We start from the raw sequence: 8646 nt of genomic DNA on the forward strand, positions 1-8646 counted from the left end.
AATTCTAGTTCATCCTGAATCAGGTAAGGAATTTGTGATTTACAGTGATGCACCATTGAACGGTTTAGGTTTTATTTTGATACAATAAGGTAAAGTGATAGCCTATGCTTCCAGACAGCTAAAACCACATGAAAAGAATTACTCGGTACATGATTTAGAATTGGTAGCAATTATTTTTGCGCTGAAAATTTGGCGACACTATTTGTTCGGTGAAAAGTGTCATATATTCACCGATCATAAAAGCTTAAAGTATTTGATGTCAAAGGAAGATTTAAATCTGAGACTGCACAAGTGGCTTGAGTTGTTGAAAGATTATGATTTAGTTATCAATTATCATCCAGGAAAAGAAAATGTGATTGTAGATGCTCTGAGTAGAAAGTCTCTGTTTGCTTTGCGAACAATGAATACCCGATTGTCATAGGCAGATGATGGCTCAATTTTAGCTGAGTTAAAAGCTAAACCGACATTTCTACAGCAGATTTACGAAGCCCAAAAAAATGATGATGAGTTACAAGCTAAACGAGTACAATATGAGTCGACTTCTGATTCAGGATTTCAGATTAGACCTGATGATTGTCTGTTATTTCAAGGCAGAGTCTGGATACCTAAGAATTTAAAACTTGTACAGAGAATTTTGCACGAAGCTCATAGTGGTACTATGTCTATTTATCCAGGGAGTAATAAAATGTATAATGATTTGAAAAAGATATACTGGTGGCCGGGAATGAAACGCAACATCTCTGAATTCATATCTAGATGTTTGATATGTCAGCAAGTTAAAGCTGAACATCAAGTACCTTCGGGACTGTTACAGTCGGTTACGATACTGGAGTAGATGCCATTTGGGTAATCATCAACCATTTGACGAACATTTCATTCCGGTACGTATGGATTTCTCCTTGGACAGATTAGCAGAATTATATGTTTCTGAGATTGTCAAGCTGCATGGAGTGCCAGCCTCCATTATTTCAGATAGAGATCCATGGTTTACATCCCGATTCTGGAACAAGTTATAAGAAGTTTTAGGTACGCAATTACATTTTAGTACTGCATTTCACCCTTAGACTGATGGCCAATCAAAGTGTGTAATTCAGATTCTTGAAGATATGCTTCGGTGCTGTGTTTTAGAGTTCGAAGGCAATTGGGAAAAATATTTGTCGTTGGTTGAATTTGAAAAAAAATAAAAGTTATCAGTCAAGCTTCAAGATGGCACTATATGAAGCTCTGTATGGTCGTCAATGTAGAACTCCATTGTATTGGACTGAGCTAAATGAGAAAAATACATGGAGAACTGATCCGTGAAATCGATGAAAAAGTGAAAGTGATTCGAGATAGTTTAAAAGTAGCTTCTGATCGTCAGAAATCCTATACGGATCTTAAACAGAAAGAAATATAATTTCAAGTTTGTGACAAAGTATTTTTGAAAGTTTCATTTTGGAAGAAAGTTCTTCAATTTGGTCGTAAAGGAAAACTGAGTCCACGATTTATTGGACTATATGAGATCACTGAAAGAATCAGACATGTTGCGTACCGATTGGCACTACCACCAGAACTTGACAGGATTCACAATGTCTTTCATGTGTCTATGTTACGACAATATCGATCAGACCTTTTACACGTTATTTCTCTAATAGATGTTGAAATTCAGCCTGCCATGACTTACAGTGAAGAACCAATCAGAATTCTAGCATGTAAGACGAAATAATTGAGAAATAAAAAAGTAGCTTTAGTAAAAGTCCTTTGGCAATAACACGGAATAGAAGAAGCTACCTGGGAACCTGAGCAAAAATGAGAAAGCAATATCTGAACCTCTTTACTGGTAAGATTTTCGAGGACTAAAATTTCTTAAAGGGGAGAGTTGTAATAGCCCGTTTTCAATGAAATCGAAATAGTGGTTTCAGGACCACAAATCCGAGTCCAGAAGGAAAATTATTTTAATATTATTTCATGGTCTACAATATGATAGAAATATCGTATGAAAATTTTGTTAAGAAAATTTTACCGATTATATGTCTAATTTGATAAAAATAACTAAATTGCATAAAGTGTAAAAATTGAATTCTAGTAGCTAAAGGGATCAAATAGCTATGGAATTCAAAATTTGAGGTCCTTATATGGAAAATAGACCATTTAGTAGAGTTAGTAGATAAGTATGATGATTCATCATTGAAAATTTAAGAAAAGAAAAGGATTAAACTGGAAAGATGATAAAATAAATATGATAAATTAATTAAATACTAAAATATTATCATTTTCCATCATCTTTCCCAAATAAAAAGATGGAAACCCTAGCCATGAAAACCTAAGTTCAAGCAAGCTTATTTGGCTTAATTAGGTAAGCATTATTGTCTCGTTTTTAATAATTTTTATATTTTCGATATCGTAATAACTTAACTAGCTATCTAGAGGATTAATTTGTAAAGTTATCAAAGTATTAGGGTTTTTCCATGGATGAATATGCATGGATTATGAATTTTATGGTAGAAAATGAAAAGTTATTGATAAATAAACAACTTTTGTAAAGTGAATTTTGATGAAATTATGATTTAGAGACTAAATCGAAAAGATGTAAAATTCATAGAAAAATTCTAAATTTTATGAAATACATGGGCTGCTATGTTACATGCAAAAATCGGCTAGGCTTGGAATAAGAATTAAATTTCATGAATTTCATTTTCCGAGCCTAGAGACGAAATTATAATTAATCAAAAGTATAGGGCAAATGGTAATTTTTCCTAGGATGTGAATTGGATTGAATTGAATGTGAATTGTATTAAATTGAGCTAAATTTACTCGTATAGATCCGGATAGACTAAATACAGAGTTAGGTCGCGGAAAAGAAAAAGTGTCAGATTAGTAGATTTTGTGTACACGAACACTTGTCGAGGTAAGTTCATGTAACTAAATTGTATAATTATATGTTTGAATTGAATGTTATGTATGTGTATTGTGTAATTGACATGTATAAAAATCAGTCAAATATCCGACAATGTTTGACAAATATTAAGTCCCGTTTGAATAAATGAAATTCAATGGATACAAGGTTTCTGAATTGGTTATGGCCCTTGCGGACATACCACAGCTCGAAAAAGTGTCCCATTATTAGCTCTCATGAGCATCCTGATATTTGGCTCTCACGAGCTTCCCGTTATATGGTTCTTGCGAGCTTCTCGTTAATAGCTCTTCGGAGCATCTCAATTGGTTGTGATCATGCATGTGTTGTGGATACACCACAGCTCTTATGAGCGTCTCGATATATGGCTCTCTGGAGCTTCTTGATATTGGATCGTTTGAACTTTCCGATTATGGCTCTTATGAACTTCCCATTTCGTGGCTCACATGAGTTTTTCGTTATATGGCTCGAGAGAGAGCTTCCCGTTTAAGTGCTCGTATGAGCATTCCCGAATATGAATTGACAGATTACAGATTTGTACACTCCGTGTGTACTACCCGTGTATCCATCAATATTTTAAATGATTCAATGGGCAAAGTTCTGACATGAGATAACATGAAATTGAAATGAACTATACCAGTATATACCCGAAATATATGGAATTGATGTATGAACACAAGATGTAGAAAGTTTATGAACATGGAAATTTGATATTTGAAGAGTTCATACATGTTTCTTTAAATTAATGTGAAATACATGACTAACATGTTTGATGAGGATATATGTATAGGCTATTGGCCAAATTGCTTTAGATGTATTTTGTATGCTTAACTTAAATGTAAATGAATGGTAAGATAATTTCCCGTTATACAAACTTACTAGGCTTTAAAGCTTAGTCTGTTTTATTTTCCTCTATTCTATAGTAATTCGAAAGCTCGTTGGATTGGAAGCTTGACGGATATATCATCACACTATCCATCAGTCTATTTCGGTACATATAGAAAACTAATTTTGGTTATAATGGCATGTATAGTGTAAATTGGCCAATGTTGGCTTAATAGCATTTTGTTGTAAATAGCCATTGTAATGACTTGAGTTCGAACATATTTTGATATGTATATATATGTGTGTGGTTTTATCATGTTGTTTTTGATATGGTTGAGTGATGAATAAATTATGGATATGTTGATGAATGGTTTGAGATAATATGGTTGGTAAAATATGCATATATGTTATGTGGTCTGTTGACACCATTTTTTTGACAAAACGGGGTCGACTTGGGTTTTGAAAAATGAAAGCAAAAACGGGAGTCGCCACTAATCCTTTTTGATAGTGTGTGATCGGATCACCTTAAAAAAGTGGTTACTTTTAATAAATTATTTAATTTTATTAAAATAACAATTTTGGCCTACGAGATTCAGAAAAATAGGCTCGGGAGTCGGTTACGTACGAGGAAGGGTTAGCAATCTCGTAACGCCCAAAATTGGTACCTAGTTGATTAGTTAATGTCTTCATGTCGAAAATTGAAAACTTTGAAAAGATTTAAAATACGATCCTTTGTTTTAAAAACTTATACGAAACGAGATACTCGTTACGATCCTCTCATTTCGGAATGAGAAAATGTCACACACAAAGCGTTAGAGCACGATATTTTACCTCTTTAGAAATGAGTTAATCTAAAAAAATCGCATAATAAGATATTAAAAGAGGGTATTCAATTGTTTAAGTCATGTGAAAAAGTTGCAACCCCAATATGTTAGGGTATAATTTCTCATAATATTAAACATTGAATATTGCATTTATGAAAAATACTTGTCTCGAGAAAACATGTCATATCCAATGCATTAGGACACGACGTATTGAATTCCCAATAACGAGCTTTTAGTTATGTTTTATATAAAAAAGAGTTGCGATTATTTAGATTCAACGAAGGAAATCGGAACCCAATACATTAGGGCTCGATTTTCAAAGATCCTAAATATCGAGTATTATTTTCACTTTAAAATTTTTCTGTTTTTTTTTTTGACGAATCCGAGTAAAAATAAATGAATGTGAAATAACACTCATCATGATAATGTTAATAATACAAACAAATAAGAAAAGATAAATAAATAAAGTGGCAAATATATAATAAAAAGAAATCAATAATGTATACACGAATAAAAGTAAATAAACCATTAAAAACTAAAGCACTTAAGTAACTAATAACAATAATGAACATGTAAATAAATAAATAAATGAACACCAAATGAAACAATAGTAATGAATAAAATTGTAAAAAAATATATATGTATATACGTATGTTAGAATTATAAAGTATAATATATATATATATGTGTGTTAATTATGAAACATATGTAAAGAGGTTATATTTTAAAATCTAAAGAATATATAAGTGTGTATATATATATAAAATGTACAAGAAAAACATAAGTATGTGTGTTATAAAAACGTGTGTATGTACATAAATTTATAATAATATGAAAAAATACATGTGTATATATGTATTTTAAAATTATTATATAAAAAATACATAAGTATGTATATATGCGTGTATATATATAGAATATATAAAAATTATAAAACATAAAATATATATATAAGTATGTATATATATATAAATAAATAAATTATGAAAATATGAAAAAAATATAAAAATATATGCATGCACATGTATATATATAGTAAGATTTGAAGTAAAAAAAAGGATAATATCACACTTAAATGACAAAATAACCAAAAATAAATAAAAGGATTAAAATGCAATATAAACTAAATTGACAGGATAAATTAAGAAAAGATAAAACCAAACATAGGGACTAATTTCAAAGGCGCGGAAAAATGGAGGACTAATTGGGCAAATATACCGCACCGACCAAACGACACCGTTCAAGTGAGGCACGTACGTGGTCTAGGGATCCAATTGAAACAGACATGAAAATTCGTGGCCAAAATCGAAAATAACAAAGAAACCACATTGAATACGTCCCAAAGGCGGAGGGGCTTATTGCGAAAATATCCCTTCATGCCTAAACACGCGGATCTCCATGCGGTCGGGTCGAGTTAAAAGCGGGTGATGCTATTTAAACCAAAATTTTCAGAAAAAAACCCTCATTTCAGCCACCCCTTTTTAAAAAATTTCAAAAACCCTCTCTCTCTCTCAAATGTCCGGCCACTGTCGCTCCGTCGCCGTGCCCAAGGCCGGCGTCGCGCAGAACAGGCTTTTTAGCCTTCGTTAAAAGTCATCCTTGAGAGCTATGCTCTCTCGACTCGCTAGACTAAAGAAAAGAGGGCTTCTATCTCCCTTAGGCCCGAATCGGACACGGAGAAGCAGCCCTCCGCCGGTGAGGTCGCGGTCGGCTCGGTAAGTCCCTCTTTGTTTCTTTTTAGATTTTAGAGAAATGGAATTGAAATAAAATATGAAAAAAAAGAAAAATAAAACATCTGAAAAATAAAAGAAAACAGAGAAATAAAAGGTAAAATCACCTTGAAACTTTGCTTTTTTTTTTATTTCTATCTATTGAATCTGTTTTTGCCCTACAAAAATTGCCCCCCATATTACAAATCTGTGTTTGGCTTTTATATGGCCAAAGAGAAAATAAAGAAACATCAAAAGAGCTATTGTCCATATTGCTTCCTTCTATTTTCTGTCTCTGTTTCCTTTTCGTGTTTGCAGGCATTGACGGAGACGTATCAGCGAACAGGTGGAGCAGAGGGCAGGTATGGCAGCAGCGTACGGCGCACATGGGAGCAGCAAGGGATGCGGCGCCCTAGGGTTGGGGATTAGGGTTTTTTTGCTGAAATGTTTTAGGTGATTGGGCCATTGGGCTTGCTGTTTTTTTGGGTTTAATTTAGTTTGTTGGGCTGGGGCAAATTTGGGCTTTGTACATGGTCAATTAGGTAATTTGGAATACTTGGACATATGGGGTGTATTGACATGTATTGAACTTGAGTTTGGCTTGAATTGAAGGTCTTATTGTGACTTGTGATTGTGCAAATTGTTGTATTTAGGTTGATACCAAAATGGGGTGAGAAATAAGGCTTGAAAATGGCCTATTTTGTCCACACGGGCAAAGACACGGACGTAAGTCTCAGCCGTGTGTGACACATGGGCGTGGTTTGGCCTGTGTCCCCTGCATCTTCAAATTTTCAAAACAGAGTGCTCAGGTATTTTCACACAAGCGTGTGACTTGGCTGTGTGACCCCTGCACCTATTTAATGTAAGTAAGTATGCTTACATGGTCTAGCACACGGGCATGTAGCTTGGCCGTGTGTCCCAAGTCAGTGAGCACCTTAATTTGGACATAGGCTGGGACACAGCCGTGTGTCCCTATTTCAAATGCCCACACGACCTAAGACACGTGCGTGTCTCTTGACCATGTGAGACACACGGCCTGGCCACACGGGCATGTGTCCCCTGCACCTTAGAAAAATTTTGAAATTTTGCAAAAAATAAATAAAATCTCTAAGTACCCGATTTAGTCCCAACTTGTTTCTAATATATATTTTGAGTCTCGAGGGCTCATATAAGGGACAATATGATTGAATATTATTGATTTCTAATATAAATGTTAAATGGTATGAAATATCTGTATTTGATCTATAAATTTCGGTAATACTTTGTAATCCTATTCCGATGACGGATATGAGTTAGGGGTGTTACAGATTAAATCTTGGGTCAAATTATTTTTATTACACTTATATAATAATATATAAATTTATCTACCGTGAATTTGTAAGTATAAGTTTAATAACAACGATGTGAAGTCACTTATATAAACTACAATTAAAAGTGTACCATTTGACTTATTTCCACTTTCCAAATATATAATTTAAAATATTTTGTGTTTATAATTTAGAATTTTATTTTAGCCACTGGTTAAAAGGAAAAGGGAGGGTCTTGCCCAAAAGTTTGCACTCCGTATTTGGGGTAAATTTAATCTTAAAATCAACCCAAGTCATTTGTACTACATCTAATTATTTTTAAAGTATTATTTTTAAGGTAAAAATAAGCTTCGGATCCATGTACCATTCATATATTTAAAATTTAATTTTTTTTATTCTTTTACGAATTTAATTTATCTTTGTTTGGATTAAAAAGATGTAAGTTCAATTATTAACATCGTCAAATTATTTTGTTAAATTCAGATTTATTACAATATCATTTTTTTTGTTACATGGTTATTAAGTGAGTATTTTTATAATTTTAAAATATCACATCAGTAAATTTAACAATATAATTTTAACAGTGATAATAATTGTACTTAAATTTTTAATTTTAAAAAATAGAGAAACTAAATTTATAAAAATAAAAGACTAAATTCTAAATATACAAAAAAAAATTGGAGAATATTTTAGCCTTGTTTTTTTTTTAAAAGTAATTCCATTAATTCATTTAATGAATAGAACTACAAAATTCAAGGAAAAATAACAAACACTAGTTGTAGATGATGAAAGATAAGCTCCATCAACACAATAAAGGGTTTAGCCTCAGTATCAATATAACATCATGACACGTTGACAATTGGCTTTGTCACAACACAAGCACGATATATCTAGAATGATTGCAAGCACTTAATACGATAAAGAAATCAGCCTCGAATGGTCCAGAACAGCGAGCAAAAATGGACAAAAAAAGTCTAGCATTCACAAAACTAGAGAGGACGACAACAAAACCATTCCTAAAATCAATTCTAGAACTAAAATTACATTATTTTATTGTAATCAACTGCTGAATCCATCTTCAATGTTTA

This window comes from Gossypium hirsutum, chromosome D03 (assembly GCF_007990345.1).
Source record: "Gossypium hirsutum isolate 1008001.06 chromosome D03, Gossypium_hirsutum_v2.1, whole genome shotgun sequence".
NCBI lineage: Eukaryota > Viridiplantae > Streptophyta > Magnoliopsida > Malvales > Malvaceae > Gossypium > Gossypium hirsutum.